We start from the raw sequence: 19,568 nt of genomic DNA, 5'->3' as shown, positions 1-19,568 counted from the left end.
ACATTGTGCATTTACAAACTAAGACCATAATCTCAAAAAAGTGCTAGATAAAGATAAGTATACACTACCAGTCAGTGCCAACCTATTTCTACTTGGTTATGAATGATGTATTTTTTCGGCCGCCATCTTGGATCCGCCATTTTGAAATGTAATAAATTATTTTAAATATAAAAGGGGTGTTGTGACCCATCATTTCGGATTAATTTTTTAAGCTGAACTCAATTCCATGATCCATTTTTCATGTTCATATTTTGTTTTTGAAATATTAACATTTTTAACAAAAATATTGCAATGTTTCATAGATAAAATTTGATAACAAAAAATGGATTGCGGCAATGAGTTTAGCTTAAAGAAGTAGTTCGAAATGATGGGTCACAACACACCCTTAATATTTAAAATAATTTATCCCATTTCAAAATGGCGGATCCAAGATGGCGGCCAAAAAAATGCATCAGTAATAAATAAGTGAAAATAGGTTTACAATAACTGGTAGTGTATACTTATCTTTATCTAGCACTATTTTGAGATTATGGTCTTAGTTTGTAAATGCACAATGTTAAAATGGGCTAAAAATAAAGTTTTAAAAAGGCCTCATAACTTAAGAATGAATCAAGATTTTTAAAAACGGTTTGCAGCATTGTAATCAGGGTAAATATCTAGTTCGAAATAATGGGTCACAACCCCACCTTTACATTTGAAAAAAAAATTTGCATCCAATATGGTGGATCCAAGATGGCGGCCGGAAATGACCACCTGGTCAAAATGAAGTACCTACTACCCAACAATGTTTGGAAGTGGTCTGGAATTGATATTTGAAAAAATTTAGAAAAAAGTTGGGGGGGGGGGACAATTAAAACTCACCCTGTATAAGTCTCGTCATTGGTTAGAGATAATATTTTTCAGGTATTCTAGACCAGTCAGATCTAAGGAGTTATTCTAGCCAGGTCTTTTTAATATGTTTTTAAATAATTTTAAATGAAATGACGACCACAAAGGAAAATAACTTCATAGTACAGATTGAATTAAGTAGAATAGTTGTCTTCAAAGAACTTGGATGTGGGAGAGCGTTTTTATCATTATGCTTAGTGGCCCACGATCACTTATTGAATTAAATGGTTTATAAACTATTTAATCGTTTGTATGTCCTATATTTATACGTTTTGAATAAAACAGCCTCCTTGTCACATAGCATGCAATATTGTCCTCGGTCTTCTGTTCTTGCATGTTTGTGCTATGCACACATCATACTGAACAACCAGGATGACACAAAACATAAGTCGACATAATAGTAATTGAAATGCAAAATTACTGCTGAACGAATATATATTTCTGTTCGAAAAAGGTTATTATGTAACAAAATCTTAACATCGACATGTATATTGTAAAATAGTATTATGAAATGGATTTGGAAGGACCCTTTTGTTACAAATCATTTAATATAAAGTTGATATACATAGAAATATAAAATAGACCCATAGATTTTTATTAGACTGAAGAAATAGTAAATTGTAATCCTTGAACAATGATTTTAGGAAGTCCCTACGGTTATATTAAACGTAAAATGAGGCGATTCGAGAGAAATAAGGTAAGTTTAACTGAGTAACTAGCAATTTATGCAACGGGCTGTACGAAAATCCTTAACCAATTAACAAACGAACTGTGAAGAATTGCAGCAGATAATTCGATTGTTGTCTGTGAAGTAGAATACCTAATATTCTTATTGCCGTTAATAGTAATACCTTTAATTCATTTTATTGACACTTAAAAACGGCTGTTTACACGTAAAATGGTTTAGGCCACAAACACTACAAATAGCCCTTTAAATTTCGAATAAAGTGGTAGAACTCCAATTTCTGTACGGTTAAAAAACTATTGTAACTTATTTCATTTTTCCATAAAAACCTCAAAAATAAAGAAAAAATCGATTTTTTTTAAAAATCTTGTTTTGATTGAAATTAGTATGTGATGGCATATAAAACATACTCCCTTAGTCTATTGTGTTGCTTAGTCTATGAGATGATCCTTATAATTATTAACAACATAGTGCAACCCCCATTGCTGTAAACATTACGGTTCAAAATTTATTGTAACTTACGTTATTTTCCCATAAAAACCCATTAACAAGCAAAAAGGTGGTTTTTCGATAAAAAAAAAACCCCCCCGGGTCTGATTGAAATTCTCCTGTTATGGTCCTAATAATTAAAACAAAATAGTGCAACCCCCTGTTCTTGTAAAAATTACGGTTCAAAAGTTAATGCAACTTGTGATTTTATGATTTTGATGATTTTATGATTTTATTTTTTATGATTTTATGATTTTTGTGATTTTGTGACTTTACCTATTAAATATCATAGTTACTCTCATCGCTTACCCATGATAAAGGTTGTTGACAAGCTAATGGAAGAAAGTATGTCTCAGATTGCTGATACAGTTTATTTTTCATTGCTAAGATATAAAATCTAAATACGTGTTTTATCTATACTGTTTCTACGATTTTTATTTAATAAACGGACATGTAATCCAAACATGTCTTCGTAAGTAAAGTAGAAAATAAACCAGTTACAAACGACTACTGTAGGTGATTGCGAACACTAAGTTGTGAAAAGATCAACATGAACATTACCAAGTGACAAAACCCAGACCTCACACCACTACCTAGATTGTTTGAACTTGCTGCTCAGAACGGATAAATATTTTATTTTAATGAATCATGTCATTATAAAAATATTATATTATTGAACAAAATACGTGCATGATTATGCGCGTATGAAATCACGCATAGGTTAATGCGAGATTTCTTTTGAGTGGTTCTGGAGAGTCCAAAAAAGTGTTAAAAAAATGTTGTGTTCTGTAATATCCTTAGTAAATGTAAATGTACACGATAACCAATTTTTAAAAGTTAAATTAACATATTGATAGCTGTTGTTTATAGAAATAATATTGTAGTGCCAAAAATGTGTGTATCCCTAGCTTACAAATAAAAATAGACCCATAAATTGTTAATTCAGAAGGCCTTAGGTAAACATAAACGTTTTTCATTTTAATTTTTTCGTACACGATTTACAAACACACAAAATTTTATTCTTTTAGATGAACCACGTTAATTGAACCATGTTTATTGCCACTGTCAAACCAAATTTCTTTAAAACGACGTTTTACCAATTCTTTCTGGTTGTGGACACAAAAAAGCCTTTTGCCTTTAACAAATCGTAACCAAACCTTAAAATATTACTCTTTTACTTGTATTTAACCACATCCAAATATTTGTAAAGATTTTAATTCACAAAGGCGCCAGAGAGTAACATAATAGAGCATGAGATATCCAAATATTCTGGTGAGTATATTTTAATGATATATATTAAGATTGATTAGATTTTACAAAATAAAAGAGATGAAAAACTATTGATGGTTTATTAACATGGTTGAGAACAAAACTGATAAAATGTAAACAAGTAAGTAAATAGATCATAACAATTAATAAAACATATGATTTTATCCTCAAATGGCAGGCTGTAGAGAGTATACATAGAGTACTTCTAACATACTCCCCCCCCCAAATTGGAACAGGGAACTGGGCAGTTTTATTCTGTGACAGGAAGAGGGCTTGAGTGTTCCAGTAGCTGTCTTCAGTGTTACCAAACGAATGAGGTTGTCAGGTCCGGGATTTTTGGCTGACTCTTTTAGTGGGAGCTGTAACAACATATCTTCCTCTTTCAGTCATAGAGTGCGTCGGTTGAAAGAGTTCTTCACTTGTTTGATTTGAAGGAGATAAAACTTGAACTGGATCTTTGGCAAAATCCTCCTGTTCCCAAAACTTCTGAAGTAAATTATCTACATTGTTCTCCAGTAGGCAATGATACATTGATGATTTATTGTCATTGATGAAAAATCCACATGGCCCAGATAACACCCAACCAAAGATGGTTGATTGAGCGATAGGAGTTAGAGGCGGACCCTTGATAAGTCCAGGAAGAATGATACTTCCATAAACATCAGCTCCAAGTATCAAATCTACAGACCCAGGGGTCATGAAATCTTGATCAGCTAGTTGAAGCTTCTTGATATGATGCCAGTTAGATTTACCTGGTGTCATAGTAGGTAACTTAGCAGTGAGTTTCGGCAGAATATGAGCTGTTAACGGACAGATGAATTTGTCATTAGATGGACTCCCAATGTTAAGGGACACTACTCCACGAGTAGTTGATGTTTGATTTCCTCCGATACCGATAAGAGAGAGTGAGGATGAGGAGCGTTCAATATGAAGAGTCTGCACTAGATGATCGCTGATAAAGGAAATTTCGGAGCCTTGGTCTATTCATAGACAAAAAGAATGAAATATAGACTGTCAGCCGTGCTGCGGTTGCCATGGTTACCATAGGTTCCGGCGCACACCGCTGTAGTTTACGTGGCGCGTACGCCGTAACTACCGTGGTGCTCCAAGCGGTGTGCGCCAGAACCTATGGTAACCGCAGCACAGCTGACGGTCTATATTTAATTCTTTTTGTCTATGGTCTATTAGAGCTCTACATACAATGTTGTTACCTTTCGGGCTGATTACTCTAACTTGAGCAGTAGCTAAAAGGACTGTGTGTCGATTTCCAGTGGGAAGAGAGTGATTTGAGGACACTTGTGGTGTGTTTGATGATTTTCTTTCCGAATGTGGTGGATTAAGGGTTTGATAAGTGGATTTTATTTGACTAGATGTATCAAAAGGTCTACTGACAGTGTCATGAATCAATGTATGGTGGCGATTACAACATTTCACACATGATTTTTGAGATCGGCATTCTTTGAGCAAATGAGGGCCAAGACAGTTGAAACATAACCTGTTACTTGATAAGAAGTCTTTCCTTTGATCTGGTGTTTTAGCATGGAACTCTTTGCAATATGCTATGTAATGAGCATTACTACACAGTTTACATACATATTTTCGTTTAGATTCATCTACCAAAGCTGTGTTGATGTTTGGATAATGCTGAGGATTACCTTGATGTTTTGGTAGATTTACCATTCCACTCGAGTGAGACACTTCCCTGGCTTCAATATTTTCTAAAGCCCGTACACGTCCCTCGATGAAGGTTTGTAGGTCTTGCAGCGATGATGGTTCTGTCGAGACGCCTTGGTGAAGCTCCCATGCCTCGTGTGTGTATCAGGATCTAGACGATGAACAGTCAGATATACAGTACTAAGATGTGATCCCATTGATCGATCGGCGAGCCAAGAGATTTAAGTGAGCCCAAACTCTCATTTACAGTTGAGATCAGATTGTTGAGCCCTTTGGCAGATTTTTGTTTTAAAGGTTGGATATTGAAAATGTCATCTAGATGTTTGTTAATCAAGACCCGTTTGTTTTCAAACCTAGCTACTAGTTTTTCCCAAGCTGGAATAAAGTTTTCCCCAGTGATTTGAAAACTAGATATCAACTGAGCAGCCTCGCCTACCAAGCTATTTTTTAGGTAATGTAATCTTGTTACATCATTTAAGTCAGGATTAGAAATTACTAAAGAATCGAAAAGATCGCTAAACGGTTTCCAGGATTGATAATCTCCTGCAAACTGTGGCAAAGATATTTGAGGCAATTTTGGTCTGAGAAAAAAGTTGGATTTACTACTTTCTGTAATACTTGCATTTTGGAGAGATGACGTTGAGACTAAGTCAAGGAGGTCCAGCATTTCCGATTTGTTGATGAGGTAAGCTTCTTTTCCGCGGCTGTAGTGGTCTTCATTTAGATAGTCGAGATTTTCTAGCAATTCGGTCTTTGACTCACAGATCCTTTCGTGATCTTTGTCAAACTTTTTCCAGTCTGCTTCCAAAACTTCAAGTCTTGTTTGTAGTTGAGCCTTAGTTATAGTAGATGTATCTTTGTTTTTGAAAAAGGCTGAAGCATTTTCCAGGTGTTGTAATCTTGATTTTTGGAGTTTTATTTTTGATTCCAGTGATGCCATAATGATAATGAATTTTCAAATTTTGGTAGACATAAAATAAATTTTGATGAATAAAATCTCAGTGATAAAGATACAAGTGTTTTGATATGTTGCTGTTCCGGCTCGATTTAGGACCAATAATGTTAATGATAGATATTAAGATTGATTAGATTTTACAAAATAAAAGAGATGAAAAACTATTGATGGTTTATTAACATGGTTGAGAACAAAACTGATAAAATGTAAACAAGTAAGTAAATAGATCATAACAATTAATAAAACATATGATTTTATCCTCAAATGGCAGGCAGTAGAGAGTATACATAGAGTACTTCTAACAGTATAACTGATAGTCAAAGGTATAACTTATTTGAGTGGCAGCCTGAATAACGCTTATTAATAGGGTAGGGTAGGGTGAGTAAGGGGGTAATAGGGTAGCGGGGAGGGGGGTTTATAGGAGGATAGGAGGAATTTGAATCAACTCATATTTTTTAGAAAATGCCTGTAAAAAATCTCGCCAAAAAAGTTAAAAACAAAAAAAACTGCTAAGTTGAATATAATGTTTGTGTCATATATGTTGTAACAATCCGATAACAAATAAAGCAAAAACGAAAAGTTTATAGCAAATTTCCCATATAGGGAATAAGCTGTTAACGAAGGTCTCATGGTAAGACTTAGACCCGAGACCGATTTACTTTTTCGTTTAGAGGCCAAAAAACAATCCGTTCAAAATCATATATATATATATATATATATATATATATATATATATATATATATATATGTCCGTTAGCACGATTACTCGAGCAAAAATTATTCAATTTTGATGAAATTTGGTACAAACGTGTAAACCTCAAACCTACATTTGTTCGAACGAGTTCGCGATTCAGCATGCTCGGACAATGGGGACGGGGGTTATGGGCTAACAATTGGTTTTCCCCATTTTTAAACCTAAAAAAATCAAATTTCTTCATATCTTTCTAAATGATTATGTAGAGCTTAAAAAAGGAAATAATTTAGTATGGTGAAGCGTTGTTGTATGCCTAAGGGTTACGGAGATTATTAAAAAAAATGTAAATTCAAAATGTCCATGTTATTTTAATGGAGAATAAATTAACTGATGTAGTTTGCTTGTTTATGAATATATTTAAATTTAATTTGGCAATTTTGTTTATTCCATACTAAGCTATCAAAAATTCAATAAAACATGCCTCATTAACTTCTCTGTAGCAGCAAACCTAAGTACTCATTAAAAATATTTTTATTTAAATAGGAAATACATCTGCCGATTTTAAGGGAATATTTTAGTATAAATTCAGACAGGTAAATGGAAATTCGCTTAGCCTGCAGGTTTGTTGCGGTGGGGGCATTTTTATTTAATTTACACCTAACCATTTAAATGTGGATATCTAAAAATTGGATATTATAATTATATTAGGTTGTTAAGTGGTTACATTATTTTTGTTTGAAACTAAATTTTATTTCTAATGATAAAAGTGGTGTGACCCATACTGTACGAGTAAATGAAGTGATACATGCTGTTTCCTTAATTGACTGTGGCGAAGGATGAAATGCTTCCAGCAAACTCAAAGGTACTTTATAAATAAGGTAGTAAAATAAAAGCATTTCTGGATATCTCCTTGTCTAACTGTTTAACCATTTACCCGATTCAGCCGTTGGTTTAGCCAATTGGCTGAAGCTCTTTAACTAATTGCCTTTAAAGCGTTTTCGTGTAAACCTTAAATTAGATATTTGTTTAGATCGGCCTAAAAAACAGTTTTAGCTTTATAATTCGACAGAAGATTTGTGTCTTTACACAATAGATTTTATAGAATTCTTTAAGTGGTCTATTAAACGTACTTTGCTTGATTTATCCTTTTATTGAATTTAACTCTGTTTATTTATTTATTTCAATGATACAACGGTAGAATCGATTCTTTTAAATTTGTACACCCCTGATTGACATAGCAGCAGAATGGTTAAAGTTCTTGCCTTCTTTCTTAAAGGTTCACAGTTCAATCCTGGGAATAATCGATACTGCACCTAGTTGCCTAAAATAGTTTCACATTTACCTAGTTGGCTAGACTAGTTTCACATTTACCTAGTTGGCTAGACTAGTTTCACATTTACCTAGTTGGCTAGACTAGTTTCACATTTACCTAGTTGGCTAGACTAGTTTCACATTTACCTAGTTGCCTAGACTAGTTTCACATTTACCTAGTTGGCTAGACTAGTTTCACATTTACCTAGTTGCCTAGACTAGTTTCACATTTACCTAGTTGGCTAGACTAGTTTCACATTTACCTAGTTGGCTAGACTAGTTTCACATTTACCTAGTTGGCTAGACTAGTTTCACATTTACCTAGTTGGCTAGACTAGTTTCACATTTACCTAGTTGCCTAGACTAGTTTCACATTTACCTAGTTGGCTAGACTAGTTTCACATTTATCCAGTTGGCTAGACTAGTTTCACATTTACCTAGTTGGCTAGACTAGTTTCACATTTACCCAGTTGGCTAGACTAGTTTCACATTTACCTAGTTGCCTAGACTAGTTTCACATTTACCTAGTTGGCTAGACTAGTTTCACATTTACCTAGTTGGCTAGACTAGTTTCACATTTACCTAGTTGGCTAGACTAGTTTCACATTTACCTAGTTGGCTAGACTAGTTTCACATTTACCTAGTTGCCTAGACTAGTTTCACATTTACCTAGTTGGCTAGACTAGTTTCACATTTACCCAGTTGGTTAGACTGGTTTCACATTTACCTAGTTGGTTAGTTTCCCTTATATTTTTCCTATTGATTATTTATACAGCATATATAAGACCAGAGCTTGAACCGCAGAGTTTAAAAGAGAAACGTTTCAAAAGTGTCTGGTGTTAGTTTATAATCCGATGGATAGTTAAAGATAGTTTATAATGAACAATTTATTCGTGTAAACCATTAACTTGCCTACATAGGTAACATGGGAAATCTCTTCACATAAGAGATTACACGTTCAAAGTTCGCACATTAACTCTGTAAGCTTGTTATATAGCTACATACAAGTGTAGTACAACCTAAATTAGGACTACTAATATACGCTGAATGAGGATGATATTCACAATATCCAATGATTAGGCAATATGGCGTCAATAGTAATAGGCTGAATTATAATACTGCTTAGTGTTGTGTTTCATACTTAAAATTTTAGTGTACCACATGATTACAGATATGCAAGAAATATCTTGTGATTTGTTCTAATTATATTGTTTTGCTAAATATAAGTTAGGTAAAGATCAAACTTGTGTAACATGTTAGAATGTGATTAGCATAGAAGCTAACTACATTGAAAATTCTAATCTAGTTTTAACCTAAAATGAGAAAATGTATTCACTTGATCTCATCTCAATAGCCATTTATATAAAAGAAAATGTGGAACAACTAACAGTTTATTTGTTCAGCAAATTAGTTAAAAGAAGTATTTTACGTAGTTTGGGGGATGTTACTGTGTGACATGGTAAAAATATCTCACTAACTTACAAGGCAAAACAAATAATCAATGCATCTAATTAATTCATCACACAACTCATCTGAACCTCGGCGACTAGTACTTTTATCTTGGCAAATTTATTATTTTATAAATTATTCATAAAAAAAAAATTATTAAATAAATAATTTTTAAATTTTTAAATTTTTAATAATTTAATAAAATTAAATTATTTTTTAAATGGTATGTGATCTGTGTAGATATTGATATGGATAGATATAGAATAGATAGTAAGAAATTGTAAACGAACAAGCACAAAATCTTAGTACCGGTACGTCTATTAGGAAATAGTTTGTAATTTATAAAATAATAAATTTGCCAAGATAAAAGTACTAGTCGCCGAGGTTAAGATGAGTTGTGTGATGAATTAATTAGATGCATTGATTATTTGTTTTGCCTTGTAAGTTAGTGAGATCTTTTGATAATTTAAATCATTAAAATACCTTCAATTAATTAAAAACAACTGGATACAGTTTCAACTCAAGAAAGATCTACTGACATCTGGCTCAAACCCGTAAGCCTCTGATTCCCAGGTGACCTGGGTATTCAATGAACTATCCACATATGAATTGGGTACTCCATGGACTTCAGATCCTGAGGTCTCGGGTTTTAATCCCGCCAATCACGAATTCATTTTATTTCAGTCATAAAGTCACAACCTCTAGGCCTAGTCTGAAGTAATGGGGAAAACAATCTAAAGATAGAGCCTAGTAAAAAGAACAAAAACACTGAACTACTCACCTATGAATCATAAATCAGTTGATGAATCGGTCGGTCACAACTCTGTGACCGAGTCGCCAAAGTTAAATGATGTCACAGTTTGACCAGACTCTATTCATCGGTCCATGAAAACTGATGCACTTGTTAAATAATGGACAATACAGTGATACTGGTAAAACGCTCCCATGTTTGTGGCTTACTCCAACGTTCAACTACATTCTCACTGAACGTGATTTTAATTTTATGTATATTAATTATTGGACCCATTATCATGTCGGAGTTGAAGATAGTATGGGATTTGCTTTAAATTGATTACTTTATTTTTCATATGGATACGTAATTAAATAATAAAAAAATGAATAATAATAACTTAAAATGATTCTGGCAACGTAAGATTTAAAACCTGCAATTTTATGCTCTACCAATAAACCAATCAATTCTTATGACTTGTAAGCTTTCTTGTTGTGGAATAAGCTTAGTTTAACATACTTTGCACAATTATTAATTTAACTGTGATAGTTGTTTGTAATCCCAAGAAGTTTTCAAATTATTTTATTGCAAAATACAAAGTTGTATAGATTTATTTTATTTAACTACATGATCTAAAAACCAAGTTATTAAAAGGGATTTCAATATTTAACTCTATCACGTCTTTGCCAAAGAGAATCATTAATTGAGATTGAATAATGCAATAAAAGTATCGAAGCAGAATGTTTAAACCTGAAGTAAAATTGTGACAGTCGCAGACGATATCGTGGACTTATTAGATTGTAAAAGGCTTTACAGTTCACCAAATAATTGATTTGGAATCAATTTACCTACTGTTCGACAGATCTTTTATAGTTACTTAATAAATTGGGTTAAAGTAACTTTGTTTGCTAATTTCATACAACTGCTATAAAAGTTCCTACTATTTGTGTAAGGTATGCCATGCTGATTAAATTTATTCACACTTGTTTTAATAGAGAAATGTACGTATCTATGAAGTAATCTAAGGTTGACGTCAGATCAACAAGACCAGGGTTTCGACTGTAAATAATAAAGAATTCTAAAAGTGTGGGGATACATAAATAATAGAACGACTATGCTAAGTCATGTAACATGTTAAGAAATGCCATTAAGTTTTGTCCACAAATCCTTTTACTTTTATTTTGATTTCATATGACGTATAAATCTCATGAGTATAGTTTCCTACAATTTAAAACAACACACTGTTTTACAAATAAATAACTTTTACACACCATTATTTATTTATTTAATAATCTGAAGTAAACACAGCTTGTAAATGTAATGCTGATTTCAGTTACTCATTTAAACAAAGTAATTAGAACCAGTGCATAGAGTAATCTGACAAAATGATCTCCACAAGTTAAAGGAACTTCTCCCTCCAAATTTGCCAGACTAATGTGACTCGGAAGCAGACGACAGACTGACGTACATATTGAGTGTCCATGCCATCTGTTGTTTCAACGAATTCCCTCCTGCATAACCGTATTTCTTAATTTTTTTATTTTTTATTACCGGCACCTTGATAATTTTTATCCTTTTGTTGCCGGAAATTTTGTCTGTTTAAACGATTTTGTTTAATAGGCTTATATTGTTGATCTATTTTATTGCGTAAGCATTGAATGCTACAACGGTACTTTCCTGTTAAAGGGAACATCGATGATTTTTTTCTCGATACGGTATATCGATGTTTTTGTTTTCCGATCCATTACAAATTGACAACAACTAACTGATCTTGTTTAGGCTAAAATAGTCTATTATATGGATTAAGAAATGAATCTGTTCTAAGCTAACCTAACATAACCAACCAAACTTGCTGTACCATTTAAAAATTCTGTTTGGGTTTGAATATAAAAGGCAAGTTATAAACACGGAATTTTTAAATGTTACAGCAAGTTTGGTTAGTTATGTTAGGTTTCATTTAATTAATTTTTGTTGATACTGAACAATATTTTTCGTAGTTGTCAGCTGATATGTTTCAATTTGTTAATATCGATATATCGAGAAAAAAAAATCATCGATAATAATGAATGGTCCCTTTAACAGGAAAGTACCGCTACAACTGTCAGGAAAAGAAAGTTTTTATGAAGGAAAAAGTACCTCATCAGTAGTAAAAGCAAGAAGAGTGTCTTTATTTGTCCTGTCTTCTCCCTTCTGTTATCATTGTCTCCCTTTCTAGAGCGTGTTTAATTATTTAAAAGCCTCGAATGGCTTTTGCCTCATTTACTCCTAATTTTTAGGAAAGTAGCCAATTTATGAAAGAAAGGTATTATCACAGATAAAACATACTCTGGTTAATCTATGGTATTATTATTATTTACAAAAAATGTATGTTGTAGGTGGTAAAAATACATTAGTAGTTTGGGTTTGAAATTACACAAATTACAAGCATGACACATAACATTAAGGAAGGAATGTTTCGTTTGGTAAACTTACAAAATTTTGTACACAGTATTTTCTTTGGTATTGTATAGTTTCTTGGGTTAATAAAACAAGTAGTAATATAAATGTGGGCATACAAAATATGGTGTGACTTTTTGCTCATACGTGTGTTTTGCACAGGTTTCTTAAAGCTTAAGAAGAGTAAAAAAAAACTAAGTTGCAATTAGAGTACTTTAGTGATGCTTCCATTCTATGTAATGGATTTCATTCAAACTTATATCGTAAATTAGTATTTATCCGAGAGTCTTTCACAATTATAACGGGGTTTGTAAAGAAACGGTCCAACCCCTAGATTTGTGTCTACTAATCTTTGTTAGTAAGATTCACTGACTACTGGAATAGAAGAGATTTTGATTTATCAGGATCAAAAAAGATTTTATGTAGAGACTGCAAATTCATATGGGTACGAATGCAATTCATACGTCCAGGATCGTTTGTTTTTATTTCTTCAAAACGACCAAAATAATGTACCTAGGGCTGAAATGAGGTTTTTCCGACTCGAGATGGGTTCTAAGTTCGAGACAAAGTCGAGAACTTAAAACGATCGAGAGCTGCAAAACCATTTCGGTCTGTGGTACGAACGCTATTTTCACCACACTGTTTCATCTGGTTCTCATATATTAAATGTCTAATTACAGTATCCAATGCCAATGATACATTTGGTTCAGATAAATAAAATGCCTATTTGCATTATCCAAAGTCAATGGTACGTCATTGACGGTTTACATAAATGGAATGTCTATTTGCAGTATTCCAAGTTAATGATACGAATTGTTTACTTGCGGTATCCAAAGTCAATGGTGCATTTGGTTCATGTAAATGAATTGTCTACCTACTTGCAGGATCCAAAGCACTGGTTCATTTGATTCACATAAATGGAGTGTCTATTTGCAGTATCCAAAGTCAATGGTACGCCTGGTTCACGTCAATGGAATGTCTACTTGCAGTATCCAAACTCAATTGTATGTAGGCCTAGATTTGGCTCACACAAATGGAATGGCTATTTGGATTATTTAAAGTCAATGGTGCATCAGCCTTATTCCGCCGACCATAATTATTGGTATTTCATTTTGTAGTAAATTATACTCAATGATATTAATCCGATTGTTCTTCCCTTTTTCTCTGTACGGTATTTGTAATATGCTATTTAGATGATTCGTTAACTAACATATGTTGCGACTATTGTTTACCTTTTTATTGTAATCTCGCAAATGATGTCATGGCAACCAATTAACCCATAAGGCCCATGTTAAATTTCCAAAAGTTTGAATTCACGTAAAGAAAAGCCCTGTGGTCCGATTTGTACCATTTCAGATTTATACCTTCTCATGGTCGGTTACTATGACTGTGCTAAATTTGGTGCAGATCGCTTCAGCCGTTCAGAAGGAGTATTTGTAAAACAAAAGCAGGAGTGTAGTATAAGAGCTTCGCTCGCTTCGCTTCGCTCCGCTCAATGATGTATGTAAAACAGCTAAAAAAATTAAGGTGTGGTGAAAAAAACTATTTCATCGCTTTTTGGGGTTATAAGTAGGCTACCTACTTAGTTGAAGATGCTGCATACGCCAAACATCTATGTTATATACACAACTGGTTGATAACCAATAGTTTGCCAAAGGCATTGCCCCTCTGTTTGCATACTAAACATGATACGTGCCAACATACTATTCATCAGATAGTGAGCTTGGTATAAATATATCTCATCATAGATTTACTAACATAAACATAAATGTTATCTAAGGATAATTGTTTTTTTGTGTCTGGTATACCTAGAAAGAGTTCTGTAATTCGGTAATGGTTTCTTATACAGGGTTATTACAAATGATGTTCATGATTTCATACATACATAAAATATAGTTTTATTTGTTATACAAAGAAATAAAATGGTTAAAACTTTTGAAAAACTCAAAAAGTTTCGACACAGATACACAGAACTGTAAATGCTCGATACGAGAACCCCTTGTGGTACGACAGATGTCAATAATGTAGTCAAGCTCTTGCTAGACTTTGAAAAGTGTGTCTAGGTCTATTGTTTCGATAGCATTGGTAATCCGTTGCTGGATCTCAAGTATGCTATCTGATAATGGTGGTGTGTACGCCTTATTTTTTATGTATCCCCACAAGAAAAAAATCAGGGGGTGATGTCCGGAGATCTTGTAGGCCAGTTCAGGGGTGTGTCATTATTCGGACCACCGAGCTCGTTCCATATCTCAGGCAGCACATTGTTAAGTTCAGCCCTACTACAAGTAACATTCAAATGCAGCCATTTCTCTTAAATTTCAAGTGTCACTTGCCAATATAGTGGTTACTAGGAGGATAATCGTTAAACCTGGTTCTAAAGTGTCGTTGCACACTAATAACAGGTTGGTTAATGGTTAATGTAATATTCCAACTGGCAAAAAGCTTCCCTGCCTTCAAATTCAGCCATTACACAACACTTACAACAATTGACTTGACAAACAGCTGATATGCACCCAAACCAATGTAAATGAAACTTTATGAGTTTTTCTTTCCAATGGTACCAACTAAAATAGTCTTGAAACAAATTAACCCAGTAATATTTATAATCAAATAAGGAACATCATTTGTAATAACCCTGTATATCAACCTGAAAATTGTAAAATACTGCGATTTTAGCGAATTTCCCTATAGGGAAGTAGCTATTACCGTAGGTGGCACGGTAAGACCTAGACCCAGGACCGATTTAATTTTTCATTTTGATGTCCCCAGAGGCCAAAAACACCATTCGTTCAAATTTTTATATATGTATATATATGTATATATATATATATATAGATTTATATATATATATATATAGATTTATATATATATATATATATATATACTTCCGTGAACGCGATAACTTGAGTAATTTTTGTCCGATTTTGATGAAATTTGGTTTAAAGGTGTAAAGCGGGATAAACTTGAATGAGTTCGCGAACCAGCACGATCGGACCATGGGAACGGGGCTTTACGGGGGGTTTTATGGGGTAAAACTTGGTTTTTCTCACTTTTTACCCTCAAAACACAAAATTTCCTAATTTCTCTTTAGACCTTTTTAAAGAGCTTAAAAATACAAATAATTTAGTATATAAAAGTATTTGTGTTCGATTATTAGTAACCGAGAAAATTAAAAAAATTGTAAATTTAAAATTCCCATGTTATTCTTATGGAGAATATTGTCAAATGTTGTAGTTTGCTTGTTTATGGATATATTTTGATCAAATTTGGCAAATCTATTTATTTTGTACTAAGCTATTAATATTTTACTCAAAAACACACTTTATTAGTTTCCTTGTAGCAGCAAACCTAGGTACTCGTTAAACCTAATGTTATTAAAATATATTTAACTGAAAATCAATTCAGACAAATGGAAATTCGCTTAGTCGGCAGGTTTGCTGCGGCGGGGGTATTTAATCTAAAGAGCATGAACTCATTAATGCACGTATTAATGCATTTGAAAAGGCTGAATTTTAAAATATCACCTCAAAACCTAGCCCTCTATTTTACGAGATAGTTTAAAAGCTTGCCATCACCATTAAACCCCGCATTCAATTGTACGACAAAACAATATGCTAGGTTGCAAAACACTCGTTGTACTTGTAAAGAAAATCTAAAACACGTATTTAAAAAAATGCGAAGTCAATATGAATACATGCTATATATTAACATGCAGACATATTTATGAATGGTCATGATAGTTTCAGGGCATGATTCGCTTCTGTTATATGATACGATATTATATATGATATGCAGTGTTTATATTCTTTCTTGAATTATGTGAAATGAAAATGTGGATCAATCAAACAAAACAAAAACAATCAAACTCACTGTTTTGTGTACAAAACATAAATCTGCATGGAATTAAAAATTTTGAAAAGTTTCATAAAACATCACGTTTAACATGTATTGAACAAACTAATAATGCAAGTATTTAAATACCAAATACAATTAAATTTTAATGTTAATTACCAATATAAAGAATTCTCAACCGTTTCCAAGTATTCGCATGTTGTCTGAGATATTGTTTGGTACATTAAAATGAAAATTTATCAAAATTGGGTTGTTGAATGTTCCAATAATATACAAATAAATTGCATAATACGGTTAATCAATGGTTTTCTAACTTGATGAATTCCAGTTTTAGTTAATAGTAAGAAGTTAAAATCACTATGATTTCAGTTAATCGGTAGCAAAAACATTATTAAATAATTGGTTATTTTAATAAGTATATTGATATCCATTCACGTTCCAAGAATGGGTGTAATTTTAATTAATCGCTCAAAAACAAGTAGACGTATAGAAAACAAATAAATCAATTAAGAGAGACTTGAAGGAAAGAAGACGCGAGCCTTGTTATTGGTGCAGCCAGATTATGTTTACATTTTGAAGTTAATGATTCTGCAAGAGTTTAATCCAGTTACTTGTCGATTCATTATTTGTAGTTCAATTATTTTTGCAAGCATAGAAAACTATAAGTATTTAACAGTTAAATTGTCTCTGACTTTTGTAAATGCAGATTCGTTGTTACACGATGATCCCTTTTAATTACAACTATTATGTTTTTCTCCTTCGACGCTGTGATAAATTAGGTAAGCCTGCCTTATTACGATGTGCGGAATTTTGGAGTGAAGTTCTCTCGAGTGCAAGTCACAGAATGTAACTGCATAATTTTTTACATTCACGCATTTTTTGAATTTCAAAACACGAAAAAGACCTAAAAGTGTGGTGTATTAATTTAATTAGAAAATGAATTATATATTTCTAATTCAGATTCAAATATTACAAGTATTAAATTTGCTAGCTCGATCCATGTACCGTTAGATATCGTACGATGTGACGTCATATGGCCTGATCGAATAAACTAACCCCATTGGTTGTTTCCATCACACCACCTTCCGTTCCCACTGCTACCTCGATCACCCGACACTCTCTGTACAACAGTCATCGTCCTACCTCACCGGCTCCCGCACACCAATGCGGTTTTTCTTAACGTAAAATGTGTTAATTATTTCGAGTACCTGATCCTCCTTCGCTCGCATCTAGGTTCGGATGCGACAATGGCGACGAGTGCGACAACCTACTGCGTGGATAAAGGAAGCGCGTTTTACAGTGCAGTGCCATTGTTTCGGTACGTTACATGCCACTAGACGGCAATTTTTACACCGCGTTCGGTAAATTAACGTTGACAGAAGAAGAAGTTACTACAATGAGTGTCATCGGAAATTTCGGGCCGTTCGACAGTTCGGAGGAGACGTGGTCTACATACGTGGAACGTTTTGAACTTTACATAAAGTGTAATGGAATTTCGGACGACAAGAAAGTAAGTGCGTTTCTAACAGTAATCGGAGTTAAATCGTACAATCTGCTGAAAGACTTAATTACGCCTGAAAAACCATCGGAGAAGTCGTTTAAGGACATTGTAAAAGTGCTACAGGATCATCTTCATCCTAAACCCTCGTTTATCACGGAGAGGTATAAATTCAGCAAGCGCGACCAACTGGAACACGAGACTATTTCGGAATACATCGTTCATTTAAAGCAATTATCAAAGCATTGCCAGTTCGAGGACAAGTTACCGGACTGAGTTTAGGAAAGATGGGGACAAGGAAAGTTAGGGACACGGAAAGTTAGGGCCAAATAGGGGTTCGACCGGGGGGAGGGAGAGATTAGCTGAACTAGGCTCTGAAACGACTCTTTTAGAACGAATCGTTCTCCTGTTTCAATTCACAGAGAGCTACAGTAACGGGATTGACTTCAAAATCATAATTTGAATATTTCCAAACAGTAAACCTAAAAAAATTAAGAAGTATTTTAAGTAGCCTAAAATGCGATGATACTGTGTATTAGGAAGGAACTCTTAAACAACAAAATAATCGTTTCAAATGTTATTTGTTTAAGCACATAATGCGTTGGAATAGCGATAATTAGTTTGATTTTTTTTGCAATTTTGAGGATGAAGCAACCCGGCATAATCCTGTCACTATCTAGTTCCCACGAAATCTATCTACTGACTATATCACCGATAGACAGTAAATCACATAGTAAATGAAATACGGAATACCTGGAGACTACAACTGATTCGTCAGTTTGTAGTTATTTTAATAGTCACCTTAATATATTAACGGATGTCTCGTAATTCTTGCGTACACATACAAAACTGTCTACGGTCATATTCACAAACAGTAAATTGTAAAATAAATATAACTATGCCAAAGAAGCTGTAACGTTGATGGTGTTGTTACAAGTCATACGGCGACGAGCATATACATAAAAGTGTAGCAAATACTCCGTAGCAGCAAACCTAAGTACTTACTAAAATTAATGTTAATTAAATAGGAAATAAATCTGACAATTTTTATGGAATATTTTAGTAGAACTCAAGCTGGGTAAATGGAAATTAGCTTAGTTTGCAGGTTAGCTGCGGCGGGGGTATTTTAATTTAGTTTCGCGTCTCGCGGCACTACCGGATCGCACAGCGAAAGACATAAGAAGATTATTCCTATTATTGGCGTTATAACTATATGCCTACATACGTTTGCCTTATCCAACATCATACCTTGCATGTTAGGCTGCCAACTAACAGAATTCATTGTTACTCATGGTTTTGGCATAAACAATGTTTTAAATGTAGGCCTACTGTTCGATGTTTTTTTATCTTAAAATATAATTGTTGCTGGTTAAATTAATTTGATAGTTTCATCCTGAGATCATTAGTTCACCTTATTTAGATTAACAAGTTATTGTCAATTGACCAAAGATTTATCAAAATGTATTACTTTGTTAAGACTTAGTACTATTGATTCACTCTGATTCGGATTCCTTTGACCCTACTAAGAGTTATTCTTGCCCGCGAGTCTATGACATGAGTTAGTTATGTACCGATTGTACTGGTACTTTGAACCATAAATACATTTTTTTCAAAAACCTGTACCGATAACGAACGTGT

This window comes from Macrosteles quadrilineatus, unplaced genomic scaffold, assembly GCF_028750875.1.
Source record: "Macrosteles quadrilineatus isolate MER2022 unplaced genomic scaffold, UCM_ALF_1.0 Scaffold_3__2_contigs__length_128488019, whole genome shotgun sequence".
NCBI classification, from domain to species: Eukaryota; Metazoa; Arthropoda; class Insecta; order Hemiptera; family Cicadellidae; genus Macrosteles; species Macrosteles quadrilineatus.
The sequence above is the reverse complement of the archived record's forward strand: the minus strand, read 5'-3'. Positions refer to the sequence as shown.